This window comes from Danio aesculapii, chromosome 6, assembly GCF_903798145.1.
Source record: "Danio aesculapii chromosome 6, fDanAes4.1, whole genome shotgun sequence".
NCBI classification, from domain to species: Eukaryota; Metazoa; Chordata; class Actinopteri; order Cypriniformes; family Danionidae; genus Danio; species Danio aesculapii.
Window position 1 is genome coordinate 57,005,863 of NC_079440.1, and position 25,069 is coordinate 57,030,931.

At 34.4% G+C, this 25,069-nt stretch overlaps 1 protein-coding gene across 1 annotated transcript in view; it reads left to right on the forward strand.

Annotated features, from left to right (window-relative positions):
• LOC130231266 (tubby-related protein 1-like) overlaps positions 1-25,069 on the forward strand; it is a 55,694-nt gene that overhangs the window by 12,163 nt on the left and 18,462 nt on the right. The window lies entirely within an intron of this gene.

The following is a 25,069-nucleotide window of genomic DNA, read 5'->3' on the forward strand; positions in this document are numbered from 1 at the left end:
GCAGAGCAGCGCAATGGCAAACACTTTGTAACCTCGTAGGAACCCTGTAAAAGAGGGAGCAGGGTTTGCACAGCCAAGTAGCACTATAAAAACTAATTTCCTTCCTATACTATTGTTCTGACGGAGGCGAATGCATCATGGGAAAAGCCTTATAGTGTGAAAGGAGGCCAGCAGGACACTTTCATGTTCATCTGGCAGTGTATTCTTGACTTGCTGCGTTTGTTTTACAGTGGGACAGTATCCTGTTGCCTTTGTTTGGTTTGACACATGCGCACACACATCCCTCAGGAGCGAGTGCACTCCTCTGACCCACATCTCCACGGGTCGTCCTCATTGTTTGTTTGGTGAAGACAGGACAGTGAGTGTGTGCCGCTATAAACCCAGAATGAGCTCCTGTCCTTAAAAGACTTCTATTATGCTTCCTTGTTTAAAATATACGAAGGTCTCAAATGTCCCCAGAGTGTGTATAATAAAAGTCCCTTAAAATTAAAATACATTTTTAGATGTCAATATTAGTATGTTAGTCTTAAGGATTTCTGTAAGTTAGAGAGCTCCAAAACTGACCAAATTTGCGTTTAGAAGGTATAAACCTGATATAATCCCCAATCAAGTTTGGTTTTCGGCCCTTCATAAGAAAAGGTTTGGGCACCCCTGCTCTATAGTATCTGATAGGTCACGCCTCCTTCAAGATGCTTCTCATTTGGTGCGCTCTCACTGGCAGAGCTGTGATGAAAACAAAACACTATTGGCTATTTTTATAATGTTTGCTACTTTATCTCGAGGCTCCCCTTGTGGTTCATACACACAGTTGTCTGTTACCAACAAAGCAAATTGCACTGTTCTGCTCATTGCATTTCAATGTACAGTGCATCTGGAAAGTATTCATAGCGCTTTATTTTTCACATTTATTTCCTCAAAGTTCTACACACAATCCCCCATAATGACAATGTGAAAAAATATTTTTTTAATTGTTGCAAATTTATTAAAAATAAAAAAGCTGAAAAATCACATGCACAGAAGTATTCACAGCCTTTGTCGTGAAGTTCTAAATTGAGCTCAGGTACATTCTGTTTCCACTGATCATTCTTGTATCAGCAGCTTCATTGGAGTTCACCTGTGATAAATTCAGTTGATTGGACATGATTTGAAAAGGCATTCACCTGTCTATATAAGGTCCCAGGGTTGACAGTGCATGTCAAAGCACAAACCAAGTATGAAGACAAAGGAATTGTCTGTGGACCTCCGAGACCGGATTGTCCTGAGGCACAAAGCTGGGGAAGGTTACAGAAAAAGTTATGTTGCTTTAAAAGTTCAATTGAAGACAGTGGCCTCCATCATCTGTAAGTGGAAGATGTTTGGAACCACCAGGACTCTTAATAGAGCTGACCAGCCATCTAAGCTGAGTGATCGGTGGAGAAGGGCCTTAGTCAGGGAGGTGATCAATAACCCGATGGTCACTCTGTCTGAGCTCCAGTGTTCTTCTGTGGAAAGAGGAGAACCTTACAGAAGGACAACCATCTGTGCAGCAGTCCACCAATCAGGCCTGTATGGTAAAGTGGCCAGACCGAAGCCACTCCCCGACTGAAATGTGCCAAAAGGCATCTGAAGGACTCTCAGATCAAGAAACTAAGTTCTCTGGTCTGATGAGACTAAAATTGAACTCTTTGGAGTGAATGCCAGGCGTTACATTTGGAGAAAACCAGGCACTGCTAATCATCAGGCTAATACCATCCCTATAGTGAAGCATGGTGGTGGCAGCATCATGCTGTGGGGATGTTTTTCAGCAGCAGGAACTGGAAGACTAGTCAAGATAGAGGGAAAGAGGAATGCAGCAATGTACAGAGACATTCTGAATGAAAACCTGCTTCAGAGTGCTCTTGACCTCAGACTGGGGTGACGGTTCATCTTCCAGCAGGACAATTACCCAAAGCACACCGCCAAAATATCAATGGAGTGGCTTCACAACAACTCAGTGAATGTCCTTAAGTGGCCCAGCCAGAGCCCAGACCTAAATCCTATTGAACATCTCTGGAGAGATCTGAAAATGGCTGTAGACCGTCGCTTCCCATCCAACCTGATAGAGCTTGAGAGGTACTGCAAAGAGGAATGGCCAAAAATTCCAAAAGACAGGTGTGCCAAGCTTGTGGCATCATATTCAAAATACTTGAGACTGTAATTCCTGCCAAAGGTGCATCAACAAAGTATTAAGCAAAGGCTGTGAATACTGATGTACATGTGATTTTCAGATTTTTAATTTTTAATTACTGCAACAATTAAAAAACTCTTTTTTTTCACATTGTCATGAAATAAATGAATTTAATACATTTTGGAATAAGGCTGTAACATAAAAAATGTGGAAAAAGTGAAGTGCTTTGAATACTTTTCGGATGCACTGTATGCCCATGGTTCTGGTGGCAGGTGTGGGCTGTTTTATGTGTTGTACTGGCAACTCACCCAAAGTTGCCTGGGTGAATTTGACCTGGCAGTAGCAGAATCAATGTAGTTAAAAGCCATTGTGCCTTAATTATATGATATATTATATGTATATATGAAGAGTTCAGACGTAAAAACCTCTAAATGCCATCTGAAATGTTCTCCTAAAATTTGCATTTTTTTCAGCCTCCTTTGTTTATGTTCAGTTAGTTCACTTGAAAGTCAATGAAAGAACTTATTCGTCACCACAGAAGTAAAATTGTTGAGCCTACATATAGGAGTCTGAGAAAAATGATAATTTTAGAAGAAAATATCAAATGGCTTTAGAGGTTTTTTCATCTAAACTCTTCATATAAAGAAATACATAGAGCTGCTTTTAAGAAAACACTTGGGCAAATAAAAAAAAAAAACACTAACAAAAACATAATCAATTTGACAAGACATGCACGCAAATCCTCACAACATATGCAAATAGCACAGACGACACCAAGCTGAGAGGTGAGTTTTTGGTTGTGCGGTTTCTTGTTTGCATATTTATTGTTCTGAGAGTACACTGTAAAAAAATGCTGGGTTACACAATTCATTTATGTTGTCTCGACACAAATTAAGTTAACTTAATAGTTGTTACAAGTGGATTTAACGTAAAACAATTAAGTTGTCCCTCCAAAAAAATTTAAGAATTGTGTTGCTTCAACTCATTTTAAATAAGTAGTTTGAACAAGCAGAATTTGTTTTTTTTCTTGCTAACATGGTATTAAAAAATAGCAATTGTAAAATCTTTTGGATTAATAGGGCTAAAAATTTTCAAACAACAAGTTATCATACCAGCAGGGCTAATAAAAAAATCACTTCTCAGCTATCTGACACCACTGACTCCTAACAGGAAGCAGCCGGGTTCTTCACTCTTTTTTTGGTCCCCTTATACATTTGCATTGTAGTCTGCGCTATTTGCTGTGCATTTCTGCATTTGCATTGCGAGAATTTGTGTGTATGAGTGTGTGTGAATGAGAGCATGTATGGGTGTTTCTCAGTGCTGGGTTGCGGCTGGAAGGGCATCCACTGTATAAAGCCTATGCCAGAGTAATTGGCTGTTCATTACGCTTTCTAATTCGTGATTAAATTAGAGGGTATTGAGTGAGTGAGGATTTGTATGCATATTTTCTCTAAGTGAATATTAGCATGCACATGTGAAGATGTTTCTCAATTTGTTATTTTTTGTTTTTTTCTTAACTTGCATCACATCTGAGCTCTCTGGGTCACTGTATCATATAGCTCAGAGTTGTGTCCCAATTGATGCACTATACACTATGTGCTTATGCGCTCATGCATTTAAGAGTCTAGTACAGGTATCACAAAACTTGTTCATGTGGGTCTGGTGTCCTGCAGATTTTAACTCCAACCCTTATCAAACACACCTGAACAAGCTTATCAAGGTCTTACTAGGTATCCTTAAAACACCCAGGCAGGTGTGTTGAGGCAAGTTGGAGCTAAACCCTGCAGGGCACCGGACCTCCAGGAACGTGATTGGTGACCCCTGCACTAGTACATGAAATTTACAAAGGTATTTTGCCATTCACGACGCGGTGGCACAGTGGGTAGCGCTCTCACTTCACAGCAAGAAGGTCGCTGGTTCGAACCTCGGCTGGGTCAGTTGGCATTTCTGTGTGGAGTTTGCATGTTCTCCCTATGTCGTTGTGGGTTTTCTCCTGGTGCTCCGGTTTCCCCCACAAGTCCAAACACATGCGCTATAGGTGAATTGGGTAAGCTAAATTGTTCGTAGTGTATGTGTGTAAATGAGAATGTATGGGTGTTTCCCAGTACTGGGTTATAGCTGGAAGGGCATCCTCTGCGTAAAACATATGCTGGATGAGTTGGCGGTTCATTCCGCTGTGGAGACCCCGGATTAATAAAGGGACTAAGCCGAAAAGAAAATGAATGAATGATTGAATATTTTGCCATTCAACATTGTTGTTGCTATACTTTATAAGTGCATGATCCATCTATTTAAATAGCATGTTTTCCTTCCCTTTTCTTTCATGCATCCTGATATACAGTTTTCTGAGTGAACACATGAAACTCACACATAAGTATGCAGATGACATATTGCTTGTGAGTATTACTACAGTTTAGGTCAGAATTATTAGCCCCCCTTTGGAATTTTTTCTTCTTCTTCAAATATTTCTCAAATGATGTTTAACAGAGCAAGGAAATTTTCAGTGTGTCTGATAATATTTTTTGGAGAAAGTCTTATTTGTTTTATTTCGGCTAGAATAAAAGCAGTTTTACATTTAAAAGAAAAACAAATTTAAGGTCAATATTATTAGCCCCTTTAAGCAATTTTTTTTCCCGACTTTCCCAACCCTGTTCCTGGAGGCACACCAACAGTATATAATTTGGATGTCTGCCTTTTCTGACCCAATAACTTCAGGTTTTGGAGTCTCTTCTGATGTTATGATAAGTTGATTCAGGTGTGTTTGATTAGGGAGAGTTTGAAAATGTGTACTGTTGGTGTACCTTCAGGAACAGGGTTGGGAAACACTGGTCTACAGAACAAACCATCATTATACAATAACTTGCCTAATTACCCTAACCTGCCTAATTAACCTAATTAACCTAGTTAAGCCTTTAAATGTCACTTTAAGCTGTATAGAAGTGTCTTGAAGAATATCTAGTCAAATCTTATTTACTGTCATCATGGCAAAGAGAAAATAAATCAGTTATTAGAGATGATTTATTAAAACTATTATGATTAGAAATGTTCTCGCCGTTAAACAGAAACGGGAAAAATAAACAGGGGAGCTAATAATTCTGACTTCATCTGTATATACTACCATATGTGTGTGCACAGTATACTTCTCTGTATTGAATGTAGGCTATCAAATGCACACACTTAAATTTACATAAACACAGTTGGTTATATCACTGAACATTATCAGTTATTTTAGATATGTGCATTAAAATACAGTAACATAATATACAGTAGCTAAATCTGTCTTGTATCAAAAGAAAACAGATATTTTGATGGCATAATACAGGTAAAATCTAGAAGAGCATGTCTTCATACACTGCTTCTGATTTATTGGCTTTATGAAAAGCAGTGGGTGAATTTGTATTATTATAGTGGTTGTTGTCACACACTGGACACACGTCAGTGCAAAAGAGAATTTTGCATAATAGGACACATTTAATTCACACAAATGCAGCTGTGTTAATTTTGTGCTTCTGCTTAATCATATTTACACAATGATAAGAAGTCTATGTTACTTAAAATAATATATATATATATATATATATATATGTATATGTATATATATATATATATATATATATATATATATATATATATATATATATATATATATATATATGTATATGTATATATATATATGTATATGTATATGTATATATATATATATATATATATATATATATATATATATATATATATATATATATATATATATATATATATATATATATACTGTTTATTAACAATATGTTATACTTAAACAAGATGTTATATATAATATATACTTGCATACATATTTTACTATAAATCTTTGTTAGTCAGTCAGTAAATTTACTCTGAGAGGATAAAAAAGAGAGTTTCAGTGCTTCAGTTTGATTGGTCATAGACTGGTAATCTGGTGAATAAACTGCGCTGTCTCTTTAAGAGCTTGAACTCCACCTCAGAGACGTCATGTACTCTGAACAGAATGAAGGAAACAGCGCCATCTTTCCACTGGTTGAAACTTGCGTCCACATCTCAATATACTGAATAAATAAACGTTTAAACGAGATTTACTTTACAAAAATGGCAAATAACATTTAACTTAATTGAAACCACATTTTCAATAAACATAAACATTTATTTAAACATGTATATCTAATATAACGTAATTTAAACACATTTTGAAGTAATTATATTCAATTTAAATGGTATTTCCTTAAAAAATATACTATGGTAGTCTTGTTTTATATACAGTCCACTAATTTATTTAATGCATATATTTTTTAACTTTATGTCCAGAAAGGAATATATATTTATCTGAATAAATACAATTAATTAGAGCAGTTTTTTTATGTAATTAAATATTATACATATATGTGTAATTGTATATGTTTGCATATTAGACAGTTAAAATAAGTGTTATTTCGTGCTGAATCCAATTTTAGAGTATTTGAAATGAATTTACACTCCATGTCTGTGTACTTGCCTATAGGTGGTGCAATATGACAGTTATAACAATATCACATTACTCGATGGTAGATATTAACACAGCACTATGACATAAAGAGAATATAAAGCTATTATTTAGGTTTGTTAGCTTATATAGCGCTTTTTACAATGTAGATTGTGTCAAAGCAGCTTAACATAGAAGTTCGTTAAGTAAGTTCTAGTATTATTTCAATTACTTATAACAACATGACATTTTATAGCGCTAACCTAATAAAATGTATCCGGTGATTTTTGTTAGTTAATTTGAGAGTCTCTTACAAAAAAAGAGAATATATTGCATGTAAAAAAGGTGGTGGCGGAGTGGGTAGCGCTGTCACCTCACAGCAAGTAGCTTGCTGGTTCAAGCCTCAGCTGGGTAAGTTGGCATTTCAATGTGGAGTTTGTATGTTGTCCCCATGTTGGTGTGGGTTTCCTCCGGGTGCTCCGGTTTCCCCCACAGTCAAAGACATTCGCTAATGGTGAATTGGGTAAACTAAATTGGCCGTTGTGTATAGGTGTGTCCCAGTGTTGGGCATGCTGGAAGGGCATCCGTTGCATAAAACATATGCTTGATAAGTTGGCAGTTCATTCCACTGTGGCGACTTCTGAATAATAAAGGGACTAAGCCGAAAAGAAAATGAATGAATGCATGTAAAATAGGCAAATGCAATCCTGTGAAAAAAAAAACTACTAATTATTTACTATAGATAAATACTATATATATTATAGATATACTAAAGTGTTATATATGAAGCACATTGTGGTAAAGTGCATTATACTGTATTATTTACCCCTCTTTGGTATAATATACTCTTTACTATAATAGTTGAAGAAAACTTAGTACAGTATTGAGCTATTTGTTTATATTACTCTAGTTGTACTATTTTAGCACCTATAGTAAATAATAAAAACAATTGCAACCATATGTTCATTACATTCATTCATTTTCTTTTCAGCTTAGTCCCTTTATTAATCAGGGGTTTCCACAGTGGAATGAACCGCCAACTTATCCAGCATATGTTTTACGCAGCGTATGCCCTTCCAGCTGCAACCCAGTACCAGGAAACACCCATACACTCTCACATTCACACACATACACTACGGACAATTTCGCTTATTCAATTCACTTAAAGCGCATGGACTGTCAGGGAAACCAGAGCACCCGGCGGAAACCCACACGAACACGGGGAGAACATGCAAACTCCACACAGAAATGACCCAGCCGGGGCTCGAACCAGCGACCTTCTTGTGTTTGTGTTTTAAAAAGTAACTAAACATGTTGACATTTCAATTGAAGCACAGTACTTTTTATGTAACATTTTAAAAATATTAGTTTTGCGTTCATTTTATCCCATGATAAAATACATAAAAGCTTTTCTTTTTGACAAATGTAAGGTCCTTTTAAATCAAAAGTCAAATTTGAAATGCATTTTATGTACATTTAATGCTTTATCCCAATTTATTTACTTGGAAAAAAAGTAATCTGATTACAGAACTCATTGTTGACGCATTGCACAAATTTGACTAGATATACTGACCTGATTATGACATAACTTGTGTTACTTGTGCATGACCCCCAACACTGGATATACTCGCACTGTTGCATGAGCTTTCCGTCTTTTCTCAATGACTAATCAGTCATCAGCAGTCATGACCTGTTTTTGCTGCAGGCCAAGTAGAGCTAAACCAATAACGGAGGAAAGAAAGCTCTACACTTTACTCGGCGCTAAGCTCCACATCCTGCAGTTATTGGTTCAGCTCCAGGTGGCATTCACGACTCCCACTGAGACCTGAGCAAGTGCTGTCACAAGTTCACTATACAGTCTTCATCTCTATTGAGAGAACTTACTAATGTGATGCACTGTAAAAATAAGGGTGCACTGCAAAAAGCGATTACTTTAAAAAGTTTACTTTACTCAATTTGTTTTTCTGTTGTAACTTAGAAGTGTTCACTTAACTTAATTTTCATAATTATGCAAATAGCTCATTCATTCATTCATTTTCCTTCGGCTTAGTCCTTTATTTATCAGGGGTCACCACAGCGGAATGAACCGACAACTATTCCAGCATATGTTTTACACAGCGGATGCCCTTCCAGCCGCAACCCATTACTGGGAACCACCCATACACTCCCACTTTCACACACTATACACTGTAAACCCTAATAAGTTGAGACTACTCAAATGTTTTGAGGAAAGTGATTCCATCAGTTCGTTTAAATAATGGGAAATCGACAGCTCAATTAATTGAGTTGACCAAATGTGGTCTCTTCATTGAATGAACTTAAATGTTTAATTACAGATAACTTAAAATGGCTAATAGACTAAACTCCCAAATTTTTCAGCTTTTCTATTTTTTACTTACCCCCAGGGCCATTTATATCGAAGGTGATATTTAGCCACACCACGTAGGTACATCTAATTTTTACAAGGTGGGTCATAAACGTAAATGTGAGCCCAACGCTTGACCCCCAACCTGGAGGACCAGGACATACACTACGGACAATTTAGCTTAACCAATTCACCTATAGCGCATGTCTTTGTACTTGAGGGGGAAACTGGAGCACCCAGAGGAAACCCACACCAACACAGGGAGAACATGCAAACTTCACAAAGAAGTGCCAACTGGCGCAGCCGAGGCTCAAACCAGTGAGCTTCTTGCTCTGAGGCGACAGTGCTAACCACTGAGCCACCTTGACGCCCCTGTGTGTATATCAATTAAGAAACTTGTATATAAGCATTTAAATATCTACTTACTAATTTAACGTTTCTCTTTCGTCAGATGGGTTCAGGTAGTGCCTCTGTCCTTCTGGGTTTCAGCAATTCAGCATCACAAGCAAAATGACCACCTTGTGTCATATAACAACCAGTCAGCGCGGTTGTCAAGGCAGAATTTCAAGCACAAGCGATCATTTTAAACAGAGACATGGTGAATCATTTAAAGAAATTAAAATGTTAAGTTCAGAGAACTTAAAATATTAATTAAAAGTTTTTTGCTGCATATTGAGTAAGTTAAACACACCTGTTTAGGTTTTGATGCCAAAACTTGGTATTTTAAGTAATGTCAAGTTATATTCACTTAATACCTTTAATATGACAACAGCGGGGCTTACAGTGTATATGGCCAATTTAGTTTACCCAATTCATAGCCCACATAGTTCATTTACCTAATCATTTGAAGGCAATGGGTTTACTTACTTTTTCAGCTAATCACTTTTTACAGTGTTACATTCCAAACATCATGACAACATATATATTATATATTTGTATATATACATATATATGGAATAAAATTACTGTCATAAATATTTCGTGCGTAAATAAAATTCACGCATCTGTAATTATTAAAACGTAAAGGGAAACGAAGCGTACTCATAATTTTACGAGGGTACAATTCCAAAATCTGAGATTAGAACAGACACAGATCCGGCATTTTCTTTGTCTGTTTGTATATGACTGATAAATTTACGATGAGTGTACTTTACGACACGAAATACAATTTCACCGCATGTTATTTTGTGTTATTCTCTCTTTGAGAAATGTCCGTCATGAGCTGTAATAAAGGTGGAGACTTAATGAGGTCCATTTTCGCTGTGTTTCTTGGACATTTTACAGAATCAAAATTAAGAACAGGCAGAGGATAGTGAGCATAATGAAAGTTAACGTTACAGGCAGCGAGCGCAGAGTCTCTCAGTGAATGCCTTAACACTGTTTAACTATAAAAAAGGTGACTTAATCAACAGATGTCATTTTAAAGCCAAATCATCCATTGATCTATTATGTAATGAAAATATCAGCAAATAGGAAGTTAAATATTTGAGGGCTGTGTGCTTACCAGAGGTGTGTTACGTTAATCATTTTTTGAGCCACCGTTAAATGATTCACTGAGAAATTCTGCGCTCGCTGCCTGTAACGTTAACTTTCATTATGCTCACTATCCTCGACCCGTTCTTAATTTTGATTCTGTAAAATGTCCAAGAAACACAGCGAAAATGGACCTCATTAAGTCTCAACCTTTATTACAGCTCATGACGGACATTTCTCAAAGAGAGAATAACAATCTTATGGTGTGTGGGAGTTCGAGTGCCCAGCAAGTGCACTGTTGGGATCGATGGCTCTCGCTTGTTTATTATTATTTTGACAGTGAAGTGAGGCTGCCTAATTCGTACTTGTCATCAGGTCGTTGTGTCCATGGTGAAATTGTATTTCGTGTCGTAAAGTACACCCATCGTAAATTTATCAGTCATATACAAACAGACAAAGAAAATGCCGGATCTGTGTCTGTTCTAATCTCAGATTTTGGAATTGTACCCTCGTAAAATTACAAGTACGTTCCGTTTCCCTTTACGTTTTAATAATTACAGATGCGTGAATTTTCTTTACGCACAAAATATTTATGACAGTGATTTTATTCCATATATATATATATATATCTATATCTATATATATATATATATATATATATATATATATATATATATATATATATATATATATATATATATATATATATATATATATATCTATATATATATATATATATATATATATATATATATATATATATATACATATATACATACATATACATAAATATGTATATATGTATATTTATGTATATATGTATATTTATGTATGTATGTATAAATATACATATACTGTTCATTTTTTCCCCAATTTTTGTTTAGTGGTGAGAAGATTTTTCTAACACATTTCTAAAAATAATAGTTTTAATAACTCATTTCTAATAACTTATTTATTTTATCTTTGCCATGATGACAGTAAATAATATTTGACTAGATATTCAAGACACTTCTATACAGCTTAAAGTGACATTTAAAGACTTAACTAGGTTAATTAGGTTAACCAGGCAGGTTAGGGTAGTTGGGAAAGTTACTGTAAAACGATGGTTTGTTCTGTAGACTATAGAAAAAAATATATAGCTTAAAGGGGCTGATAATTTTGTCCTTAAAACGATTCATAAAAAAATTAAAACAAGACTTTCTCCAGAAGAAAAAATATTATCAGACATACTGTGAAAATTTCCTTTCTCTGTTAAACATCATTTGGGAAATATTTAAAAAGAAAATAAAATCCAAAGGGGGGCTAATAATTCTGACCAACTATATATATATATATATATATATATATATATATATATATATATATATATATATATATATATATATAATTTAAATTTTTTTATAAATAAAGGGAACACATGGAGTTTATAACTCATTTATAACATTTATAACTCAAGCTTTTTAAACAGTATGTATTAAAGTCTTATTTTTTAAGTTATGCTAATTTAAATGTGATGTTTTAAGTCCGTATAAGTGATACTGTATGTGTTGAAAAGACTTAAAGTTAATTTGATTCAACTTAAATATTTAAGGCAGCAACATTTTTTTACGCTGTGATAATACTGTGACGATGAATCATTCATGCTTTTTCAAGCTGTTTCACGTAGAATTTGAAGGAATGTAGTAAAGCGTTTGTGATGAACAGGTGTACAGTAGTGAAGCAACTGTAAATGTTTGTTGAACGTGTCAGTAGGGCGAGTGTTCAAAACGTGAGTCATTCACCTAAATTTAAACCTGACAGGTGAGTTGTAAATTCAGGTTTAAACCATTATTGTGGATCATGTGCAATTGTGAGAAATCCCCGTGTTTATTAGAGTGACATGAATTATTAATGAGATTACTGACATATTTAACATGTTTATCATGCATGGTGTTCAGCTGCAGGTCTACATCACTACATACTGATCTGGATGATTATGATTTCGGATGATTTTGATGGCCAGATGATAAAGAATAAAACTAAAAATAGGAGTTAAATTGCATGAAAAAAGTACCAAAAAATTAAATCAAACTAAAAAATATATTTTTAAATTTATTTTCTAGGCAGTTATAATTAATAATATAATAACACAGAGAATAAAATCTATACAATTATCAATAATTTCAATAAATTAGCTAATAAATTTAGTTTCCATCTACACTGAAAAAAATTATTCATAGATGATTCATTGGATTTACTCAATTTTTTACTTTAAGTGGTTGTAAACAATTTATTTGGGCTGAATTTAAACAAATTAAACAAATTAAGTTGAATATTGCTCAATTTAATTTGTTTAAATTCAACACAAATAAATTGTTTGCAACAGTTTTGCATGCAACACTTTTTTCAGTGTATGCAACATTTTTAGTAATTGCTGTCTTGTATGAATACAAAAATATCCCAGTGAATCACGTGAAAATAAGTATAGTTTAGTAATGTCTATTTACAAGTGACACTCCTGTATTAAATGATTCAGTAATTACTTGATTTGACTTTCATCAAAAAGAAATTATTAAAATAAAATGTTAAATAAACAGTATAGTCTCACTGTAATCAAATTATGAACATTAATCATGTGAAATAAAAGAAAATCAGAGTGCGTACGCATGCAAATGATACATTAAAATTAAATTTATTTAGCAATTGAGCGATTCCTATATCCCAATAAACCACACAGCACTGAAAAGCTTCTGTATTCAGCTTTATAATGGAAATGTTGTTTTGTTTTACTGGTTTTGTGCGACACTGTTAAATAATTTAGGACAAAACGTCAAGACAACAAATACTTATATGTTGCTTTAAACTTATTTTAAGTTATACATAGTTTTTTATCTGGTTCATTGATGTAAGTTGAGATGACAAAAAAAGTTCATTTGATTCAACTAAAAAATGTAAGGCAGCAAGAGTTAAAGACATTACAGTGAGGATTACAATTCACAATTTCTGTTTTTAAACATGTTGCTACACTCAGAATGTCTGTTAAAACCCAACACTTGGTTTGTGTTTGACCCAACTTTGTGTTTGACCCAACCTATAGGCCTAATTTAGGGTTTTCAGGGTATATGCAAATCCTAAAGATAATTTCGATACCTTTTTAAGACTTTTTAAAGACCTTCTCAAAATATTTTAAGACCTCGTCACCACTTTAACTTAATAACCTTGAACTTAATAAACAGTTGTAGTTAAATCAATGGAGCACAACCGTGCAGCAGAACTCAGATAAGCTCAGAGGAAACAAAGCTTGAAAGAATAAATTATGCGGTTGTTTTCAGCAACAGGCTTCTGACACTGTTTAAACTTGTCTTTCTCTAACCAGCAGTATGCAAACATTCTTATTTTGCCGTCTGTTTTGCTCTATGGTTTCACTACATGTGCAGAGCATCACATTACCTTCCAGTGTTTGTCGCAAATTACGTCCCATCACTCGGACGCAGGAGCTTGGCCGGACACGCCCTGGCCCAAACCAATCGCATGGATCGAGCACGCCGTTGTTAATATTAAGAGGAAAATAGATATATTTATGCTTTTTTTGGAGTTAGACACTTTGAACAAAATGTAAATTTAACGCAGTTAAGTCGGCGCTAGTGGTGTAGTGGTTAGTGCGTTGACACATGCACTCCGGTGTTCACGGCGACTCGAGTTCGAGTCCTGCCTCGCGGTCCTATGCCGATCCTTCCTCTCTCTCAGCTACCCATGCTTTCCTGTCAATACTCTCTACTGTCTTTTACAATAAAGGTGAAAACCCCTAAAAATAATTATATATATAAAAAAATACGCGATTTAAGACTTTTAAATAACTTTTAAGGGCCTTAATTTTCTCATAATTGATTTATCAACTTTTAATACCTTTTAAGACCCTGCGGACACCCTGGTTTTATATGGATTAATGTTAGGGCTGGGAGATTTGGCCTAAAATCAAAATCTCAATTAACAACAATTGTGAAAAATTCAACAATTGAACATGATGATTAATGAACAATTATTTTATTGATTTATTTAAAGTTTTTGCCCTTATAGTTCACTGACAGGTTTTGTAAAGTAAATATGCTCACATATTACAAGTGAGAGATTTTTGAATGAAGGGTGCATTATTTGATTTTATAATAATTGAAGGAAACACACACTATGTACTGTCTATGACTATTTATTGAACATCAACATTGAACAACTGAAATTAAAACACACATTGACTGAAAGCCAACAGTCACTTCTAATAAAATAATGTTAAAATAAATAACTTGCACTTTTGGAAACAAAATTAATTATTTTCAATGTTTTTTCATATTAAAAGTAGAAAATAAGCAGTATTTCTTCTAAATGTAGTGCAAAGTAAGGCTCAGGAATGGGTCCATCATCCTGCTTGATCAGAGATCAGACGTGGCTGCAAAGTAGACGCAAAAGAAAAAATCAGTAGCAGAACGGTGTCACATGACTCCACATGCTGTAAAGTAATTGAAAAAATTGTCCTGGAAAAATATGAATATGATCGATTATAGGTTCTGAATGTCGATTACTTTACAATTAATCGCCCAGCCCTAATCAATGTTCAATTTTCTTCATTGAAATCAAGTACTCACACTTTTGAGTTCGCATATGCTGAGCCATTGATTTACCCTCTTCTTTCTTGTATGTCCTGATATTGTGTTTATGTTTGAATTTTGATTGATTGATTTATTGTTAGATTTATTTATATATTAATTTTTGATAGTTTAGTAGTGGACAGCACTTTGGTCAATGCTCTGTTTTAAATGTCCTGTGTAAATGAATAAATGTAATGAAATTAAATGAACTAGCCAACACAAATCGATAAAGTTAACGTAATTTCTTTTCACAAATTTAAGTGGATTGAACATGAAACAATTAAGTTTTCTCCCCCAAAAAGATTAACAATTGTGTTGTTTCAGCTCATTTTAAACAAGCAGTTTGAACAAGTTGACGAATACCTTGCACTGTAAAAACTGCTGGGTTCCACACAATTCCTTCATGTTATCCCAACACAAATTGATTAAGTTAACTTAATAATTTTTTATCAATTTAAGTGGATTCAACATAAAACATTTAAGTTGTCCCAAAAAATGTATTCATTCATTCATTTTCTTTTCGGTTTAGTCCCTTTATTAATCCGCCACAGTGGAATAAACCGCCAACTTATCCAGCATATGTTTTACGCAGCAGATGCCCTTTCAGCTGCTACTCATCACTGGGAAACACCCGTACACTACGGACAATTTAGCTTACCCAATTCACCTATACCACATGTTTTTTGGACTTGTGGGGGAAACCGGAGCACCCGAAGGAAACCCACGCGAACACAGGGAACACAATAAAACTCCACACAGAAATGCCAGCTGACCCAGCCAAGGCTCGAACCAGCGAACTTCTTGCTGTGAGGTGATCGTGCTACCCACTGCGCCACTGTGCAGCCCCGTCCCAAAAAAGTGTTTATTTTAATATATTTAATTTAATAATTGTGTTTTTTCAGCAAATTTTAAATAGGTAGTTTGAACAAGCAACAATAGTAATTGTTTGAGTGTGTATTCTTCCATTATTAATGAGAAGCTGTGGTTAATGAGCAGATGATCTGTTAGCAGTGTCGGATCTGAACTGAACAGATGGCGGTGAGTGCAGGTCAAATCCGCTTAGCACTTTCTGCTGATGGAGGTTCATTGAGTAAAGCTGCACACTTTCACAACACCACCCGAGCGGCAACACCTTCACATTTACTGGATACAGCCTCAAGATACAGACATGTCCGCCGAAAAGGTGAGTTTGGCTTTATTAATTGATTCCACATCACTCGTTGTTATTTCTGACTAGCATACCCGTCGATCAAAACAATGATTAGCCTACTAAGACACTGGAGATTGTTTGGCGTATTAATTTAGGTTAGGGTTAGCTAAGCAAGAATAGATTTCAGTGAATCTATTTGACATTACTAATTAAGAAACACAATTACAGTCATTACACTGATTATACTCACAATACTGATGGATGATGTCATGTGTCCATTAGTGAGCTATGATGAGGTCATTTCTAGCTTTGCAGGAACATTCAGTGTATAATTGCTGAGATTGTAATACAGACACGTTGTAAAACAAACACTTCCAGCCATAAATATATCTTATTAATGTTACTTGTGATGATATTTAGCATAATTGTACATAATTGTGGTAGCTGGTGTGAAACAGCTAGTAAGAAATGTTAGCTATTGCAAATTCATATGCTGATATATGTATAATTATGGATATTTAATAACCGGTTTAAGCTGCAGTCATACTAGAGTTTGAGCTTGCGAAATTCTGTCGTACGGTGCTGCAAAAAGGGGTGGGATTAAATAAGATGATTAGACATTTAAAAAAGCGAGCGATTGGTCCATATTTACATTTCTGTCCAGAAAGCTCATGTTTTGATCTTCGATTGGTCTCAAACGGTCAAGTGATGCGATTTTGCAACGCAGTGAACTGCAAAACTTGTCACACGAACTTGCGTTTCCGGTCTGACGCATTCTCGTGTATATTAATTAGTCTCTGGGGAGAAAAGTCCAGTGTGACCGCAGCTTTAGTGCTTGAAAGGTAATTAGTCACACTTTACATCAACTTTTCATTATTAATTAATGTTAATGTATTTACTAATATGAACTAATAATGAACAATCCTTGTACAGCATTTATTAATCGTAGTTAAACATTTACTAATGTGTTATTAAAATGCTAATTCGTGCTTGTTCACATTAATTAATGCACCGTGAGGTAAATGAGCTATATCACACGAGTAGCAGTGCGATATGGCTGTATATCAGCACTGGTGGGAGGCGTGCGTTGGTGTCCCACCAGTGCTAATATACAGCCATATTGCACTGCTACTCGTGTTATATTGCGTTTATACAACAGTTCGACGGCACAACCGTGTAAATAAAAAAGAAAATCAAACATGAGAGTCTAAAAACCCTTTTGTGTTAGGAAATACTATCTTCCGTCATTCATTCACATCTGTAGCTGACGTCAGAGCAGCAGAAGCTGTTACTAATTCACCAACGTCACTTTAGAGCTAGTGTTTGAATGATTCTCTAGCATAATGTCTAAAGTGATGACAAAACAGGTGATTTTGCTGACGTTTTAAGATAAGGCTGAATGTAACATGAAATGCTATCAGTCTACAGAGATATCTATTTACAGTATTACAGTCTATTACAGTCTACAGTATTTCTCTGTTGCAATCGGGATATCACAATAATTAACCCCCGAAAAAAAGCAGTGCAATCACTATTAGATTTCTGTTTTGTTTGCGATAAAACGTAGACTAACCATATTCCACACACAACGATGTTCCTTACAGATTACCTTTTAACACCAATCTGAATAAACACTTACAGGTCGTAGACAAGCTATATATCTGTGTAATCTTTGTGTCTCACTCTTTCATTCCCGATCACAACAGAGACTTTCCTACCAAATGTTTCCAAAAAAAAATCTGTAAGTTTGCTTCGTCCACCTAATGTGCTTCAAACAGTGGGCAAGCTTAAGGTGCGAGTGTTGCTTAAGAGGGGAGGCATTTAGAGCAAGAAAAATATGAATTTGGATTTCATTTATGCATAACACAGTATTACAGTGTTATTTTAATGAATATCATGTTATCACAAATTGTTAAAAAGATGATCTTTTGTTGAATAAATGCTTTGAAATGGGGATATTTAAACATCAGTTGTGAGTGATGCTAACCCCTTCGCAACTCTCCACAAGAAAGAGCCTGAGAGACAGGCTGCAAATGTTATTTCCTCATCATCTTTGTGCATTGATGATGTTTCTATTCATAAAAGGTCAGTTTAGTTAGCGTTAACTTGCATGAATTTAATGTTTTAATATTTTAAATTGTCACGCTGTGATAAAATATTCATGACTTAAAACTTAAATGATTGTAAGGTTCTTTCATTGCAAACTTTCATGAGTATAATAATTGTGAAATTAACTTCAAGTTAAACACAATAATAGTATATTCTGACATAAGTTTTTAATAAGAGTTTAAACAATGACCATTTTTGCCAGTGAATTGAAGTTATGCGCCCTGTATGGTACATTATTATTATTTTTTTTGAATATTATATTTTTATTTTCTTATAACAACACAGAGCGATACAGAAAGCAACAGTGATTATAAAGACAAAACAGAAGCTACGGGAAAAAATAAAAAAATAAGACAGAAAAAAGATTTTAAAAGATTTTAAACCTTTATTACACCAGTTCCTCCAATATTATACATGGGTCAACAATGTTACACATTTATATCTAGGCCAGTGGGCGCAGGCAATATAGTGATCTTGCAGATGATAACAGGGTTATACCTTTAAACTGTTATCCACGGTACATTATTTTAATCGTGTACGGAACACGGTTAATACCCATCATCTTCCGTACACATGCGAAGGCAGTACTTTTCCGCTCTTTTCTCAAAAACTACTGGTCAAAATGACATCAATCAAAATTTAGATAGGTATTTACCTAGAGAATGATCACACAAACATGCTTATCTGGCTTTCAATGAGGGAGGAGTGGTCGGTTGAGTGCATGGGAGAGCGGAAAGTGTACGGATCACGGTTAGTCTACGTTAAACACATGCGGGCATTTCTTTGTTTCTGCCAACACAACACACATTCCTGATATGCGAGTCCCATCTCACACTCAATACACTACAATTATATGATATAAAAACAACACTACAACATAGAATATCACTTACCAGTTTAAAAATGATTTGATCAACTGTTGTTAGAAAGTACCCTGTTTTAATCCTCTTAGGGCTTATTATGCGGTCCTGTCGCCATTTTGTGGAGAGACAACATCAACTGTCTTTGGTCTGCTCAATGACAGGCTAATAGCCTCTCAGAAATTATAAATATTTAAAATAGACACTATCCTTATAAATAAACTGCAAAGTTACAATCTAAACAACTACATTCTCGACTAAAAAAGCCTCAAAAGTACATTATGTTGTCCAACAGCAGCAATATTTTCAAACTGTATAGTGTCCTCTGCTTGTTGTTGTATGTGGGCGGAGTAATACACAAAGGTGAAAGGTGAAGAGGCGGTACGAGGGCTATTACTGGCAGAATATCGCACGGCTATCAGCCAATCAGATTCAAGAACCAGACAGAACTGTTGTATAAACATGAACAAGCAATGAACAACTTTATTTCCATTAACTAACATTAACACAGATGAATAAATACTGTAATTAATGTATTGTTGGTTCTTGTTAATAAACACATTAACTAATACACCATTATCATAAAGTGTTACCATATAATTTTCAAAATTGTTGATTTTGGATATGTTAAGATGACCTACAAACACACACGGTTCATTGCGACGTGTTTTCCTCCACACCTCATGACAGGGATTGACTGAGGCGACGGTATTAATAGCCTTATTCTGGCTGCGTCTTAAGTGGATCACACATACTTACACACACTCACACACACACACACACGCACACACACACACACACACACACACACACACACACACTTGCAGGTTTGTTTTTCTATCTTAGTGGGGACATTACACAGACTTTCATAGTTGTTCTCTTAGGTTAAAGATACTGTCTATGGCCAAACACTCTCAGAAACAAGTGCTGATCATTAGATGTTAATAAATAGATGTTTTAGATGCATTTTTAATTAGTGATGGACAGAGAAATGTCAACTCTGGGTTGGGTGGGTTGTTTTTATATCTCACTATTGAAATGATGACAAATGAACATTCGCAGTCATAAATATACCATTAAAAGGTGTGTGGGTGATGTTAATTAACTAATATTTGTGAGAAACTGTCTTCAAAGAAAATAATGAAGCAACCTGAGGAAAACAGAACAGGTTGTGTAATGTGATTATGCAGCAGATGATTGATACTGGTTCAGTAGATCTAGGTTTGGAGGTTTCTTATGCTTCAAAAACAGATGATCAAATAATACATTTTATTGTTAACCCTTTACAATGCGTTTGCTAACATGAACAAACAATGAACAATACATTTATTACAGTATTTGATCATGTTAGTTAATGAAAATACAGTTGTTAGTTCACAGTGCATCAACTAATGATAACAATACTGTCAACCATTGAGAATCACACCTTAAAGCACTTGAACAGCAGGGGTAACCTATCCTCATTTTATAATTTACTTCTTGAGGGGTCAAAAGAAAATTTTCTATCTTACCTATCTGCATGGGAAAATGATCTTCAGGAAAATATTTCAAAGGAAGAATGGAAAGAATCATGTGTATTTGCCCAAACCCATAGTATCAACACTAGATGTAGACTACTGCAGTATGAATGGCTTTTTAGAACATACATTGCTCCAGTAAAGCTAAACAAATTCAATTCAATTAATCCTGATTGGTGTACAAAATACAGAGAAGAAAGAGGTACACTCTATCACTGTATGTGGAAATGTAAAGAGTTGCAGAAATTCTAGAAGGAGACTCTTTGTTTAATTTGTCAATTAACAGAGGAAAATGTTCCTCTCGACCCCAAACTGTGTTTATTTTGTACTGTATGTACCCAAGTACTCTGGTTGTGCATACAAAGAAGTGCAAACTAATAGATTTTAGTTTGCTGCAGGCCAAGCGCGTTATTGCATTAAAATGAAAAGAGACTCAAAGGCCCTTTTCTAATCAATGGATCAAGGAAATGTCCTGTAATCTTGCTCTAAAAATACTAACATACGGTGTCAAAGGGAAGTTGAAAGACTTTTATAGCATTTGGAAACCCTTTCAACACTTTTGCAACCAAGTGGACCTGACAGCAGAATAGAAATTAAATAAAACATCAAGGTTAAACAGTGAATTACTTTTGATATTTTTATTTTTATTTATTTATTGTTATTATTATTATTTTTATTTACTTATTTATTTATTTTTATTATTATTTTTAAGTTTTGTATGTTATCCTGGAGTTGTTTTGTCGTAATGTTATGTTCAGATGTTTAAATGTCTTGTTTTAATGTTGAGAAAAACCCAATAAAAATAAAATAAATAAAAAAAAACTAATGATAACAAGCATGAATTTGAATTTTATTTATGGATTTATAAATGTTGAACTGTAATTAGTAAATGCTGTTTAGGTATTGTTTATTATTAGCTCATGTTAGTAAATACATTACTTAATATATATGTTTATACTAGTCTATTTACATTATACACATTCTAATTTATCTATATTATATACATTCTTATATATATATTTTAAATTATTTTATTTAAATGCATTTATATATAGTAATAAAGATAAATAGGTTGGCACGGTGGCTTAGTGGTTAGCACTGTCGCCTCACAGCAAAAAGTTCACTGGTTCAAATCCTGGCATGTTTGCATGTTCTCCCCGTGTTGGCGTGGGTTTCCTCCGGGTGCTCCAGTTTCCCCCACATGCGCTATAGGTGAATCGAGTAAACTAAACTGGCCGCAGTGTATGAGTATTTGTGAATGTGAGGGTGTTTCCCAGTACTGGGTTGCAGCTGGAAGGGCATTCGCTATGTAAAACATATGCTGGATAAGTTGGCGGTTCATTCCGCTGTGGCGACCTCTGATGAATAAAGGAACTAAGCCGAAAGAAAATTAATAAAGATAAATAGATAAAAATTAAGATAATAGATGAAAAAAACGTTTAATATATTTATTCATTCATTCATTTTTCATTTGGCTTAGTCCCTGATTTATCAGGGGTCACCACAGCGGAATGAACCATTCTTTTTATACATAATTTCTAAATACATTCAAAATAAATACTGCATATATAGTATATTACATATTTGTTTTATTAATATTCTAACATAAAAATGATATTATCTATATTACACATACAGTTGAAGTCAGAATTATTAGCCCACCTGAATTATTAGGCCTCCTGTTTATTTTTTCCCCAATTTCTGTTTAACTAAGAGATTTTTTCAACACATTTCTAATCATTATAGTTTTAATAACTCATTTCTAATAACTGATTCATTTTAATCTTTGTCATGATGACAGTAAATATTATTTGACTAGATATTTTTCAAGACACTTCTATACAGCTTAAAGTGACATTTAAAGGATTAACTAGGTTAATTAGGTTAACTAGGCAGGTTAGGGTAATTAGGCAAGTTATTGTATAATGATGGTTTGTTCTGTAGACTATCGAAAAAATATATAGCTTATAGGGGCTAATAATTATGACCTTAAAATGGATTTTTAAAAATTTAAAACTGCTTTTATTCTAGCCGAAATAACAAATAACACTTTCTTCAGAAGAAAAAATATTATCAGACATACTGTGAAAATTTCCCTGCTCTGCTAAACCTCAATTGGGAAATATTTAAAAAAGGAAAAAAAAAAAAAATTCAAAGGGGGCGAATAATTCTGACTTCTGTACATACAGTACAGAACTCAGCATATATGAGTACACCTGATTTTGTAAATGAATATTTTTATTAATTACAGTCATTATAAAACTGGTTGATAATGTCACAAGTCTAGATTAGAGTGTTATGATGAGGTCATTTCTAGCTTTGCAGAAACATTCTGTGAATAGTTGCAGTGATTGTAATAAGACATGCTGTGAAACCCACCATGAATATCTTATTAATGCTACTTGTAAGGATATTTAACATATTTGTACATAAATGTGGTAGCTGGTGTGAAACAGCTAGTAAGAAATGTTAGCTATTGCTAACACTGTATTACATACAGTGCTCAGCATATATGAGTACATCACATTTTGAAAATGAATATTTATATCCATTTCTCAGTGAATATGAGTAATATATATTGGTGTATTCGAACAAAACAGATTTATTTAACAGATATGTTTATTAAAATAGTATTTTAGTCACAGAACATCTTTAGAAATGGAAAGATGATACAATTAAATTCATGCAAAATATTGCAAAAAAAAAAAAACAAAAAAAAACAAAACAAAATTGTAAATATTTTTTGTTTCTTTTTTATTTTTGCTATTTTAGAAAATTTTATTTAATATTTTTCCCTAACATATAAATTTGGACCGTTATTGTAAGTTATTTTGTTAGATAAGCTCCAGATTTGGCTTCAACACTGACTAAACTAATGTACAGGTATATGCACAAATATAATATTGTAAAGCTTCCTATAGAAAATATTCATTTAAATGAGAGATTTCCGGCAGGTGACTCAAATATGCCGAGCATAAACACTCTCTCATTCTCTCTCTCTTTATTTATATAATGTATTCGGATATTTACATTAATTATGTGTAGGCCTGTCACAGTAATCAATATATCAACTTATTGCACAACACATGGACATGACCTCAATCAGTGTCAGTGTGGTTAAAAAAACACTATAGTATAGTATGTTTTCATGTGGGTGTCTGACAACTGAAAATAGATCTGGTAGCAGATATCACAGCCTCTGTTACCTTTTTACTGCCCTTTTTTGTTAACATTTATGATTACTTATTTAGGATATGCGTTTTCATATTCTGATTCCAGCGCCTAATTATTAAATAGTTAAAATAACTATAATTAAATGCAATTTTCTTAAGAATAAAATATGATGTTCTTTGGAAGAGTGTACTTGCATTGTGATGATTTTATACAGGAATAAAAGAGACAAGTATAAGAAAATAAAAACAAGTAATAAAAATGATTAAAACATATATAAATGTGTTAAAACAGGTTATAAAAGAATGAAAAAGAAAAGAAAGACACAATAGTGGGATCTGTGGGACGTAGCACAGTGCTCATTCAGTAAAGGCACAGCTAAACAGATGTGTTTTCAGTCTTGATTTGAATGTGCCTAATGTTGGAGCACATCTGATCATTTCTGGAAGCTGATTCCAGCAGCAGGGGGCGCTGTTAGTAGCTAAAAGCTGATTCTCCCTGCTTTGACTGAAGTCTTGGAATTTCTAATTTAGTTGATCCTAAAGATCTGAGTGATCAATTAGGGTTGTATTTAATGAGCATATCTGTAATGTATTGAGGTCCTAGGCCATTTAGTGATTTATAGACCAGTAATAATACTTTAAAATCTATTCTGAATGTAACTGGGAGCCAGTGTAAAGACCTGAGGACAGGTGTGATGTGCTTGTATTTTCTGGTTCTGTTCAGAATCCTGGCAGCAGCATTCTGTATAACATCCTTTATATCATATACAGGGGCGGACTTAACCAATAAGCAAGGTAAGCAGCCGCTTAGGGCCCTGGGGAATTAGGGGGCCCCGACCAATGCCAAGAAGCCTATATTAATCACACAGCTCTGATAATTTTTAAATCTTATGCTGTAAAATTTGTCAATAACCATTAAAATTTTCACATTATTACAGATTTTCTAAACCGAGGCCCCCATGAAAAGTGAAACGTTCCTACCTTACTGCACATGCAAATATTAAAATCTAATCACACAAATCACAAGTATGGCTAATTAACTGTATATACTGGTACAACACTGGTACAACCCTTCCTACTCTCCAAGAACTGTACTTATCCAGAGCAAGCAGAAGGGCTGCCAAAATCACTCTGGACCCCTCACACCCAGCACACTGCCTCTTTGAACTTTTACCTTCTGGTCGAC